The following is a 13,889-nucleotide window of genomic DNA, read 5'->3' as shown; positions in this document are numbered from 1 at the left end:
GTGTAATTCTAACTGTAAATCTTCAACATTTCAGACAGAAGCTCTGTTCAACAGAGCTTTTAAAATGAATATTGTTTTAAAGGTTGTGTTTTTTTTGGGGGGGGGGGGTCATATGCACAGCTGACCTTCGGTCATGTAGTGAAGATCCTTGTCTTGTGGTGGCAGCTGCTGCCAAACCAACCATCTTAAAACGCACAGCCAATCAGAAGTCCTGCTAGGCACAACCAATCAGAAGCCCGGCTACGCAAAAGCCTTACCTGGCTCCACCTACTTTCTAAAAACACTTCATGGGTGCTAGAAAAGGCGCCAGCAAGTGCTGCTCATGGAGTCCACATTAGGGAATCCTGGCTTAGAAAATAGATTACTCAATAAACTGTTTGTTGATGCAAAGGAGTATTGAGGTAACAATCCCACTGGAGGTGGGAAATAGGGCCACTTTTATTGCTACAGCACTCAGGTTAACAGTGAGAAATGATCAAGAGGGGCATAAATGCATGAATTTGCATGAATGCATGCTAAGTCTCCAAGGGCCTCTGTATGTGACACTTTCTGCAACTACCAATGGCAAATAACCCTTTGGCAGTGCAGAAAAGAGGGTTAAGATTGCAATACCTGCAATGGTGGTTTCCTTAAATTATTCCTCTATAGAAGATTTGCACCACTGCATTTTTTAAAAAAAAGAAATGTAGTGACTACCGCACAGTACCCAAAAAGATACGCTGCATCATGCTGCAACTGGGTCATGACTCCGTGCATGTTGTCATTCAAATAAGCGTTTGCATCACTTTGAATGTTTTCTTCAATGGTTGTTAACGATTGCTACTCAAACAGGTCATCGCTGAACCGGCCCTGCTAGGGGTACAAAGAGAGAAGGTAACCAGGTAAAATGCATTGATAGAAAACCCTGAGAAGGACGAGGAACTTCTGTGTGTTGCAAACTAGTAAAAGTGCGCAGGCACCAGAGACACCAAGGCACAATAGCGGTTATTATAGCACATCTAGGAAAATACTAAGAGAGTCAAGTGCTTAAGATGGCATTTGAAATGCAACAGCTCAATTTCCGTGATGGCTAAAACTCCCTTTTCACCTATGTGGGTATTTAAAGGGGAGAAGCTGAATTCTTTTGATGATTTTATGAACATAAGAGGAGCCATGTTGGATCAGGCCAATGGCCCATCTAGTCCAACACTCTGGGTCACACAGTGACCAAAACCCATGGGCCATCAGGAGGTCCACCAGCAGGGCCAGAATTCCAGAAGCCCTTCCACTGTTGCCCCCCCCCCCCAAGCACCAAGATGACAGAGCATTACTGCCCAGACATAAGAACATAAGAGAAGCCATGCTGGATCAGGCCAATGGCCCATCTAGTAGGGGTCCCAACCCTCCCGCCCTGGCGGGGGACCCCAGGATTTCCACCTTCTTCTCCCGCTCCCCCAAAAAATGGAAGCGGGGGGAGAAGGGGGAAACGGCAACCCTACCCCAAGCCATTCCTCAGGAAACGGTGCGGGAGGGAGCCCCTCTCGCTCCTCCCGAGGAGACCCTACCACCAGGCACAGGCTGTGCCTCGAGCGCAGCACGGCCCGGGCACCTGCTGGCTGGCTCCTCCCCCCCCCTCCGCGCCCTGCTGCGCTCCAAGGCCCCGCCGGCCACAAAGGGCAACCCCCCCTTTCCTTCCCCCCAGGCCAGCCGGAGGGGCGCTCAGGAGCCCACTGGCCTCTCGATCAAAAAGGCCCCAAAAGGCAAGGAGGGAAGGGGACGGGAGGGAGGGAGCCTTCGCGGTGGGGGCAGGGAAGGCCAACGTGCAGGAGCTCTGGACTGGAGAAGGGCAGCACACACACACACAGCCCAGCAGGAGTGCCCCTGCCCAGCGGCCGCCAAAGAGACAGTCCCTCTCTCTCCTCCCGAGGAGTCCCTGCCAGTTTGGTGTAGTAGTAGCTCGCCTCTCAATCAGGACGAGCCCAAATGGCAAAGAGGGCAGGGGACGGGAGGGAAAGAGCCGTCGGGGGTGGGGGGAAGGCGAAGGCACCAGAGCTCGAGAGAAGTGCAGCAGCCCCCATCCTAGCGCGCTCCCAACCCCTTCCCCGGGCAGCCCCCCTTCTCTCTCCTCCCGAGGAGACCCTACCGCCAGGCAGAGCCTCTTCCTTGCTCGCAGCACGGCTGGCTGGCTGGATCCTGACGCTCCCTCCCCAAGACTCCATCCCGAAGGTCTCCGACGGCCTGCCCTTGAATGTTGCCAATCCAAGCTCAGCCAGGCAGGTGATTGGCCCCACTCCCCTTCGCCCGCTCCCTTCCCTTCCCTCCCTAGGGTTGCCAGTCCCCAGGTGGGGGCAGGGGATCCCCCGGTTTGGAGGGCCCCCCCCTTCAGGGTCCTCAGAAAGGGAGGGGGAGGGGAGGGAAATGTCTGCTGGGAACTCTGTTATTCCCTATGGAGATTTATTCCCATAGAAAATAATAGAGAATTGATCCACGGGTATCTGGGGCTCAGGGGGGGCTGTTTTTTGAGGTAGAGGCACCAAATTTTCAGTATAGCATCTAGTGCCTCTCCCAAAAATAACCCCCAAGTTTCAAAAAGATTGGACCAGGGGGTCCAATTCTATGAGCCCCAAAAGAAGGTGCCCCTATCCTTCATTATTTCCTATGGAAGGGAGGAATTGAAAAAGTGTGCCGTCCCTTTAAATGCGAGGGCCAGAACTCCCTTTGGAGTTCAATTATGTTTGTCACAGCCTTGATCTTGGCTCCACCCCCAAAGTCTCCTGGCTCCACCCCCAAAGTCCCCAGATATTTCTTAAATTGGACTTGGCAACCCTGCCATCTAGTCCAACACTCTGGGTCACACAGTGACCAAAACCCGGGGCCATCAGGAGGTCCACCAGCAGAGCAAGAACTCCAGAAGCCCTCCCACTGTTGCCCCCCAAGCACCAAGATGACAGCCACCCCTTGCAGAAACCGGTGTTTTCAAGGGAATTGGTACTTTGGAAAAGGTGGTCAGCAACCACCACGAGAAGGCTGCATAAGCAACGCTGATACCCTATATCCTGTCCGACAGAAGCCAAGTAGAAAAGAGACAGATTTCCTGATAATGTGAATATGAGGGCCATCTTTCCCCCTTCTCTAAAGCTCCTGCTTTCCTCCCTGCCGCTAGGACCTAAAAGTGACTTAGGCCATCACTCCCCTCCTCCGTTCTCTAGCAATACCCCTGAGAGGTCGGCCAGGCTCAGAGTTTGGGGGGCCCAAAGTCACCCAGCAAGCTCCCATGATAGAAGTGAGGATTTTGAACCCCAGGGTGCTAAGTCTGCCCCTCTATCCAGTATACCACTCTCTCTGGCTCTCTAGAGATATATCCCATATAGCTCGGTTTCCAAATACAACAATGATTGGTTTGATTTCATTTAATTTTTAGATTTATGCCCCGCCCTATCCTGCAAGCGGGCTCCGGGCGGCCCCCAACAATAAAACAACAGAGTTAGAACAATACCATAAAAAGAGACATTACAGAACAGGGGCAGCACAGTAAACAGTCTTACAGACATGGGCAGTAAACAGCATGCACACAGTGAGCAGAAATTTGCCTTAGGCAACTGTTCTTCAGTTCCCAGCTCGTTGTATTATTTTGTTTTATTGAGGATTGTTTCTGTCACATAGAATTGTTTTCTACAAGGGATCATTGCTATCTACACGGATCGTTTTGCTGCTTTACTCATAACTGTAACCAACCTGGACTTAGAATCATAGAGTTGGAAGGGACCTCTAGGGTCATCTAGTCCAACCCCTTGCGCAATGCAGGAAACTCACAAATGCCTCCCTCTAAATTCACAAGATCTTCATTGCTGTCAGATGGCCACCCAGCCTCTGCTTAAAAACCTCCAAGGAAGGAGTTCCACTGAGAAAGACGGACTATAAATGAAGCTAATAATAATAACAACAGGGCTTTTTTTTTAGCAGACGCTCCTTTGCATATTAGGCCACACCCCCTGATGTAGCCAATCCTCCAAGAGCTTACAGGGCTCTTCGTACAGGGCCTACTGTAAGCTCCAGGAGGATTGGCTACCTTAGGGGTGCGTGGCCCAGGGGTGGAATTCTAGCAGGAGCTCCTTTGCATATTAGGCCACACCCACCTGATGTAGCCAATCCTCCAAGAGCTTAGAGAGCTTTTAGTACAGGGCCTAATGTAAGCTCCAGGCGGATTGGCTACATCAGGGGCGTGTGGCCTAATATGCAAAGGAGCTCCTGCTAGAATTCCACCCCTGCCTGTCAGTTGAGCTGCCTGTTTGAGCCGAGGGTGAAAAGTGCTCGTTGTCGGGGAAGAAGCCAGGCTTTGAAGCAGGGCAGCGATCTGCCTAGACGTATTTAGAAACGGACCCAAGAGGCATGTCAGATGTAAGGAGATACCAGACTCAGCATCTTCCTTGAAGACCCTATTTTTGGCTCTTGCGTTGAGCACAGACTGGATGGAGCAAGGCTCCGATCGCCTTGCTTTGTTCGACGTGAAGAACGGCAGCAGCTCAAACCCTGTTAATGCCTCAACTTGTCCACTGGGGCGCAGGTCAGAGCAGTTAGAGTCTGGCTGCTCCCATCAAATGCTTCTTCGGCATTTGACGACTTGTGGGTTTAGGACCAGCCTGGAAACGCTTGTGGGTTCTCTTCTGAGCTGCTTACTAAAAAAAAAAATAGGCTTCCAAGTCCAATTCAAGAAATATCTGGGGACTTTGGGGGTGGGGCCAGGAGATTTTGGGGTGGAGCCAGAAGCAAGGTTGAGACAAACATAATTGAACTCCAAAGGGAGTTCTGGCCATTACATTTAAAGGGACCACACACCTTTTAAATGCCTTCCCTCCACTGGAAATAATGAAGGATAGGGGCAGCTTCTTTGGGGGCTCATAGAATTGGACCCCCGGTCCAAACTTTTTGAAACCTGGATGGTATTTTGGAGAGAGGAAGTGAATGCTATGCTGAAAATCCGGTGCCTCTGTCTCAAAAAATAGCCCCCCAGATCCCCATGGACTCTGGGACTCTGTCTCCATAGGGAATAATGGAGTGCCCAGCAGATATCCCCCCCCCCCACTTTCTGATGCTCCTGAAGTGGGCAGAAGGCCTCCAAAGCGGGGGATCCCCTGACCCCACCTGGAGATTGAGGGAAGACAAACAAGTGTGCCCACAAAACAGACCTTGTAATTGACTAGGAAAATATTTCTATTAAATAAGCATAACAGCATTTAAAAACATCCCTGTAGTTTCATAGCACATCCACAAAGTCCAGCATCTCTTAAAGCAACAATGGACAAGTTCTTCCTGTGTGACTCCTCATGAAAACGACTTCTCCTTTCCCAACATTGTTATTCGGCTTGCGAAAAAGCTTTGCATAGCGGAAGGTGGATCTTCTAGCTGGCAAGGAAACTTATCCTTTGGAGCCGAATTCTGCAGATTGACTCCTCCCGGCACCTTGAATTTTGGAGCCTTTGGGAAAGAAGAAGTTGCTTTAAGAGACGCTGGACTTTGTGGATTTGCTATGAAACCGTAGGGATGTTTTTTAAATGCTGCTATGCTTATTTAATAGAAATATTTTCCTAGTCAATTACAAGGTCTGTTTTGTGGGCACACTTGTTTTTCTTAGAATCATAGAATCATTGAGTCAGAAGGGACCTCTAGGGTCATCTAGTCCAACCCCCTGCACAATGCAGGAAACTCACTCTCACTGTGCCGCCACTGGCTTTTTGTTTCTCCCACCTGGAGACTGGCAAACCTACTAAAAAAGCCGCCCATGGAAAAGTTACATTAAATATAAAACTGGCCCAAGCTACTCCCATTTCCGAAGTAAAGGACTGGAATCTCTACATAGAGGGTTTCATAGTGACATCATCACACCAGTGACGTCATGCACCGGCCGCTCTAGGAGCTTCTGGGAAAACTCTTATGTTTTTCTGTCCCAAATTGCTAGAGCGTCTAAGAAAACCATAGAGTTTTCCCAGAAGCTCCCAGAGAGGCCGGAACGCGACATTGCTGGCCCGATGACATCACTTGCAAATGAGGTCATCGGGCCTGCGATGTCGCGTTCTGGCCGCTCTGGGAGCTTCTGGGAAAACTCTATGATGTTGCAAGTGATGTCATCGCCAGACACTTGGGGAGGCTTGGCAACCCTAACCACAGAGTCCACCCTGTCATAAAGGATTTGGAGTCTTGGAGCCTCCTGTGGGCAGGCCTTGGGCCTTGGTGGCCATAATAGCTGGGGTTGCCCCCTAGATCAGGGGTCCCTGACCCCCAGGCCATGGACCGGTACCAGTCCGTAGCCTGTTAGCAACCGGGCCGTGAGTTGTATAATTATTTCATTATATAAGAACATAAGAGAAGCCATGTTGGATCAGGCCAGTGGCCCATCCAGTCCAACACTCTGTGTCACACAGTGGCCACAAAAATTATATACACACACACATATATACACACACTGTGGCTAATAGCCACTGATGGACCTCTGCTCCATATTTTTATCCAACCCCCTCTTAAAGCTGGCTATGCTTGTAGCCGCCGCCACCTCCTGTGGCAGTGAGTTCCACATGAAGAAGTACTTCCTTTTATCCATTTTAACCTGACTGCACAGCAATTTCATTTAATGCCCATGAGTTCTTGTATTGTGAGAAAGGAAGAAAAGTATTTCTTTCTCTACCCCATGCATAATTTTGTAAATATTATTACAATATTTGTAATATATTGTAATTTGTAAATATATTACAATGCAGTAATAATAATAATAATAAGATGATGATGATGATGATGATGATGATGATGATGATGATGATGATGATGGTGATGATGATGATGGTGATGATATTGGATTTATATCCCACCCTATACTCTGAATTTCAGAGTCTCAGAGCGGCTCACAATCTCCTTACCCTTCCTCCCCCACAACAGGCACCCTGTGAGGTGGGTGGGGCTGAGAGGGCTCTCCCAGAAGCTGCCCTTTCAAGGACAACCCCTGCGAGAGCTATGGCTGACCCAAGGCCATTCCAGCAGCTGCATGTTTTAAACAACGATGCAATATGTGGAATTAAATTACATTTAAACAATGATGCAGTATGCAGAATTAAGCCAACATTTGATCAAATGGGCATCTTCATCATTGTTTAAATGTGGGCATAAAAGAGAAGGAAATTCAGAAATAATTCCTTTATTGTTCCATGTACTTGATAGCAGAAAAAGACTTGATAGCTTAAACTAACAATTTTCTTGGCGTCCTGATTAATGGATTGAAGCTTGTACCACTGAAGAAAAAATATTGAAATGGAGCAATAAAACCCAGATCTCTGTTTGGGACCAATTGGGCAGAACAGATCGCAACATGGGACTTATTCATATGTATATTGCCTAGTGTCGGATGTTGTTGTTTCTTATAATTTGAAGGCAACGAATCATAGAGTTTTGCCCCAAAACCAGAATGTTGCACATGATGCTGTGATGCAATGACATCACTTCCAGGTGATGTCATCGTGACGTGGATGTCGCATGCGACATCCCACCCACCCCCAGAACACCCCACAAATCCCGCCATTGCAATGGCGAGAGGATCTGTCAACCCTAACTCATTTGGACCTCGTTCCACCACAGTCAGTATTGTCTGACTCTCAGTATCTCCCCAAGGTCTCAGTTGAAGGTCTTTTACCTCACCTCACCTCACCAGGTCTTTCACCTGCCAAATCCTTTTAACTGGAGATGCTGGGGATTGAAACTGCGACCTTCTGCATGCCAAGCAGAGGCTCTGCCACTGAGCCACCGTCCCTCCCTCTCTTCTCTTACCATCCTACGAAAAGCTTCATTTGTGGATTTTGGCCTGTTATGTTTTTTTTTTATATTAGTTCATTAAAATATTTATATCCCACCTTTCCTCTTGGCTCAAGGCAGCTTGCAATAATAGTTTAAAATATCCTCAGGGTCCCTGTAGGGTTGCCAGATCAGCAGTGTCCCTACGTGGCCACTCTAGGCACGTCTGGGAAAACTCTATGGTTTTCCCAGACGCTGCAGCCATTTGGGACGCTCTAGCCATTGTGCCATAGAGTTTTCCCTCACAAATGGCGAGAGCGTCAGGGAAAACCATAGAGTTTTCCTGGAAATGCCTAGAGCAGCCGCATAGGGACATCACCAATGGGACATCACCATCACTTCCGGGTGACGTCATCGTGCCAGCGACATAGGGGGAGGTTGGGAACCTCCCAGGCAGGCGAACCCCACTTGGACCGGGGGCTTCTCAGCCCAACAACTCCGACATTACAAAATACACTTCCTCCTTCTCCTCAGCCATTTGCGCATGTTCCAAAACACAAGGAGGAACCGTAATTTCCAGAAGGGTCCTAAGACATCAGTGTTCCCTGCCATTGCATACAGCATGTTAAATAAAGAGAGAAGTCACCACAGAATTTCAAAACAAAACACAACCTCAAGGTTATGATGACAAAATTTATAATATTGCAACAAATAACAGTACACAAAGAAAACAAGTCCCTGGGGTTGTGTTTTGTTTTGCAACTGCATACGGAATGGCAAGAGGCAGCCATTTTGATTTTGTTCCTTTCTTTCCTCATCTCTAAACAGCAGGATGAAACAGGGCCACTGTTCTCTCATCACCGCTTCATCCAGAAAAACTACCAAATAGATACGATGGAAGATGGAAATTAATTGTTTTCCTGCTTGTAAAGGTGAAAGGACAAGTGTTTAGTAGGAGATGACCAAGGAAGTCCAGCGTTGTCACCGCTGAACATCAGGTCTGACGTGAATAGCCCAGGCTAGCCCAGTCTTGTCAGATCTTCAGCCCTGGTTGGTTGTTACTTGGATGGGAGACCACCAAGGAAGCCCAGGGCTGCTATGCAGAGGCAGGCAATGACAATCCACCTCTGAACATCTGGCCTGATTTAGTTAGCCAAGGCCAGTCCGATCTCATCAGATCTCAGCAGGGCTTTTTTTGTAGCAGGAACTCCTTTGCATATTAGGCCACACCTCCTGATGCAGCCAATCCTCCAAGAACTTACAGTAGGCCCTATAAGAAGAGCCCTGTAAATTCTTGGAAGATTGGCTACATCAGGTGGGTGTGGCCTAATATGTAAAGGAGCTCCTGCTAGAATTCCACCCCTGGACCACACACCCCTGATGTAGCCAATCCTTCTGGAGCTTCCAGTAGTAGGCCCTGTATGAAAAGCCCTGTAAGCTCTTGGAGGAAGGGCTACATCAGGTGGGTGTGGCCTAATATGCAAAGGAGCTCCTGCTAGAATTCCACCCCTGGGCCACACACCCCTGATGTAGCCAATCCTCTTGGAGCTTGCAGTAGGCCCTGTAAGAAGAGCCCTGTAAGCTCTTGGAGGATTGGCCACATCAGGTGGGTGTGGCCTAATATGTAAAGAAGCTCTTTCTAGAATTCCACTCCTGGGCCACACACCCCTGATGTAGCCAATCCTCCTGGAGCTTGCAGTAGGCCCTGTAAGAAGAGCCCTGTAAGCTCTTGGAGGATTGGCTACATTAGGGGTGTGTGGCCTAATATGTAAAGAAGCTCTTTTTAGAATTCCACTCCTGGGCCACACACTGCAATTCCACTCCTGCAATTCTCCTGGAGCTTGCAGTAGGCCCTGTAAGAAGAGCCCTGTAAGCTCTTGGAGGATTGGCTACATTAGGGGTGTGTGGCCTAATATGCAAAGGAGCTGTCAAGCGCCAATATTTCCCAATAACAGAGTCCTTTTGTTTTGAATCAAAAGATAGGTTTATTGTAGGAAACTCAGGAGCTTTACCAAGGACAAGCCTTGGGAGTAATGGAGTCCCAACAGTTACACCGTTGCTATATAGGATATCATCAAAGGTTACATTACAGATGCATACTTGAGTCACAGGTTCAAAGGTTACGAAGCGACTATCTATTTTATTACTAAGGAATCTTAGGCTATTGAAAACACCAAAACCTTCTCACACTTCTCTGTGAAGAGATCAGGGTTGTCTGTGTGAAACAGGGGGAGGGGGGGGGCAGCTTTGAGATACCAACGGCCAGCCTATAGTATAAACATCCCAGGGCCAAATGTTTTCCCTCGCCCTCTGGGGGAGAGCTGGAGAACTGATGACATGCTCTCTACATAGTAAAATGTGATTCAGAATTGAGCGTGCTTGACAGGAGCTCCTGCTAGAATTCCACCCCGCCTCCCACTTGGACTGTGCTGGACTGCACCTAAGACAGGAGGCTCAAAGTCAAAGGAACCTGGCTGTAGAGACATATAGGCTGCAATCACACGCACTAAATAATGCACTTTCAATCCACTTTCAGTGCACTTTCCATCTGGATTTTACTGTGTGAAGTGTCAAAATCCCGTTGAAAAGTGCATTGTAAGTGGATTGAGTTGTTTAGTGCCTGTAATTTGTCTGGCTGCAACCTGGAGCTAAATATGTTCTGTGTCTTTAACAGAGTCCTAATATGCAGAAATGTGGCCTGGGAGTAGGAAGCAACACCAGAGAATTAACATCCCTTTAAGCCTCTCTTAAAGGGACAGGACACTTTTTCTCCAGGCTGCTTAATAGCCCACAATACACTCAGGAGGAAGTACCATCCTAGCAGCTGAAATTGTGTGGGGTTGGGGGGTGGGGTGGAGAGTTGTGCAGAAATGCATGGACCTCTCTGCCTTCTGCCTTGTATACAACGCAGCCATCTTCATGATGCTTTTACCTTCTGGTGCAAAAAACCCAAAACGCCTTACAGTTGATTTGCTCGGTTTTGGCACCTACGTGTTTAATCTTCCCATCCACTTCAAAAAAACCTCCTCCTCTCGCGTTGTTGAACAGCAGTATTTGCAAAACATTATAAACATATTTTTTTCCCAAAAATTATTATGGATCTTTTCTGCCTTTCTTCCACTAGTTCCCCGTGGCTTTATGCCACTCTCACACTCCTCTTCTCCGCAGGGCTTGTCGGATTTCACATTATCTGCCTTGAGACTGCAACTCGCTCTGCCTCTTTCGTTCAGCAAGCAAGATCCTCTAAAACCTGGTTCCTGTTTGCCGTGTGAAAAAGGCGGAGCGAGTTTGAGCCCTGGGGCAGCTTGTGTGAAATCTGACGGAAGCCCCGCAGAGAAGAGGAGCGTGAGAGCAGGGTAAGGCTAGTGGGGAATTGTTCTGACTCTTCCACATTTGTAAGCCCAGCGAAGACACCAATTTTCTTTTTTTTTTACAAAGTTATGACCCTTCACTCCTATCATTCCACAGCATGGTGTCTGATTGAATGCGTTTTGATATTTTGTAATCTGTCTTAAATCTCTGGGGGGAAAGCGAGCTCTAAAAAAATTCACTATATAAATAAAAGATTGGCGGGTTTTAGCTGCAGGATCGCTAAAGAAGAAACCTCCTTGTAAGCGTGAAACCTTTGTGAATGCACCCACCACAGACATCATGAAGATTTCATTATGACTCAGTAATATATTTGGAGGGAGGGAAGCCCCCTCTGAAAAGACTAGAGTAAAAGTCCAATAGCACCTTAAAGATGGTATAACCAGACCTTGGAAGCTAAGCCAAGTCAGTATTTGGATGGGAGATCCACCAGGGCAGACTTTGTAGTGGCAGGCCCAGTGCTAGGGTTTTCTACGCCCAGGCCAAAACCCGCTCCTTCGCCCCCCCCCCAGCATACCCCAATGGCGTCCCGATGATGTCATGTCATGCCCACCCCCTTTGCCGAGGTCTTCCGAGCCTCAGGAGGCCTCGGCAAAGTCTGGAAGGCAGCGCGTGCACTGAGAGCCCAGCTCTGAGAACGTGCACTGCCGCACACCCCCCCCCCAACTTCGCCGAGGTCTCCCGAGCCTCAGGAGGCCTCGGAGAAGTTCTGAAGGCAGAAGTTCTACTTGGCCTACTCCCATGTGCCGGCCCTCTGTAGTGGAAGGCAATGGCAAGCCACCTCCACTTCTCACTTGTCCTTAAAGTCCCCTGTGAAAAGACTAGTAAAAGCCTAATAGCGCCTTAAAGATAAGCAGAATTCTGAAGAGGTGAGCCATGACTTACAAAAGCCCCTCCCCTGCCACAAGTTTTGTTAGTCTTTAAGGCGCTCACGGACTCTGGCTCTTTTCTGCTGCTACAGACACAGTCACCCATCTTGACTTTGCAGGGCATGTATCAGCTTTTGTTAAGTGAGAATGCTCGACACAAATGCAAGTTCATCATGCAGCCACAATGCGAACATCCATGGGCCTTTGCCATGTTAAAAAGTAATCAGACTTTAACTGGAGGTCAGCTTAATTAGGCCAGCTTTCTTGTGTACGCAACATCCCCGTTCACAAGTTACAGTGAATGCACATACAATCTGTGCACAATCTACACCTGACTTCCCCATATATGTGTGCTGAGTAATTCTCAAGTTAGATTCAATGCATGTAGAGCAAAAGGTGTGATGGAAATCCCATATTTATCCAGTATTGGAATTTAGTACCATTGGTAAAGAGAGCACAAAGTGTACACAAATACATGCAAGCAGGGCTTTCTTTTTGTAGCGAGAACTCCTTTGCATATTAGGCCACGCTCCCTAATGTAGCCAATCCTCCAAGAGCTTATGGGGCTCTTCTTACAGGACCTACTGTAAGCTCTTGGAGGATTGGCTACATTGGGGCGTGTGGCCTAATATGCAAAGGAGTTCCTGCTACAAAAAAAGTCCTGCATGCAGGCTGTATAAACGTTCGCTGTAATGGGTGGACAGGGCTAACACCCCTCCCCTGATCACTGGGATTGGGTTGGGAAATTCCTAGATATTTGGGGGGCAGATTGAAGAGAGGGGAGGTTTGGGGGAGGGAACTCAGCAGGTTACAGTGCCACGGAGTCCCCCCTCCACAGCAGCCATTTTCTCAGGAAGAACTGATCCCTGCATTCTGGAGATCAGAGCTAATCCCAGGAGATCCCCAGCCCCTACCTGGAGGTTGGCAACCTGCAGTCCTTGTAGACTACTTTCCACATAAGCCTCCACAGGCTTGATCTTGATACAAGTAAACCCAATGCAGGAGACAGGGTTGGCCCTAGACTGTCTGGTACCCTAGGCGAGGCTAACTTCTGGCACCCTCTCTGCACCGATAACATCTCCGAGTCACATGAGGGGGTGCCCAATCTGGTGCCCCCAGAAGACCGGTGCCCTAGACAGCTGCCTAGTTTGTCTACTGGCAGGGCTGGCCCTGGCTGGAGAGCGCAGGGAGAGTGATCAGTGGGCATTCCTCATGGAAACCCTGAACTGCAACCTTGGGTCTACAGTCCTGCCCTTAAATTGCACTCACTTGGATCCATTGTCTTCAGTGGGATTATAGTGTGGAGCCAAGGCCAAGATTACAGCCCACAAACCAGTTTAGCCAAACGTCTGTGTTTTTAAAAATGGATCCGACACAGTGGAATCCAAGAAATTAAATTAAACCGCTCTCATTCAGAGTCACTGGTTGAATAGAAAAGACTAATCTGGCAGAAATCAAGGAAGATCCTTCCGCTGGCATGCGATAAGTCAGGACCAAATCCGTTGGCTTGCAAACGTCATTCTCTCCGAATGCCGGAGATGTCAAACCAAAGCGAAATGTTTGTCGAACCACGTGACGCTCCAATGTCTGGAAAGTGGACTGGGGAGCCCCTTAAACAGGCATCCTGCTTCAAAGAGAGGCCACCAGGAGGACTGGATAAGGAATATTCCACCTTTATGTCACAGACCTAAAAGTGCTGACGAGATCCAAATGCAGAGAAGCGGCGACCCGTTCCCCTTGCCTACTAAAAATAGCCCCTCGAAAGAGGTCCATCAAGAAATGGATCCCTCTTTCCCCTTTGCCCTAAGAAAGCTAAAAAGCTCTCCAAGGGGGAGTGGCCACTTCTGGATGACATTTAATCCTGCTCCCAACGTCACCACCCCCACTTAAATAAGAAGG

The 13,889-nt window shown here is 48.5% G+C and overlaps 1 protein-coding gene across 1 annotated transcript in view; it reads left to right on the top strand.

Moving 5' to 3' along the window:
- Positions 1–13,889, top strand: part of MYL1 (myosin light chain 1) — a 48,006-nt gene that overhangs the window by 16,369 nt on the left and 17,748 nt on the right. The gene's annotated exons all lie outside the window — the stretch shown is intronic.

The sequence above is a fragment of the Heteronotia binoei genome, chromosome 16, assembly GCF_032191835.1.
Source record: "Heteronotia binoei isolate CCM8104 ecotype False Entrance Well chromosome 16, APGP_CSIRO_Hbin_v1, whole genome shotgun sequence".
Classification (NCBI taxonomy): Eukaryota; Metazoa; Chordata; class Lepidosauria; order Squamata; family Gekkonidae; genus Heteronotia; species Heteronotia binoei.
This window is presented reverse-complemented; position numbering and strand designations above follow the sequence as displayed.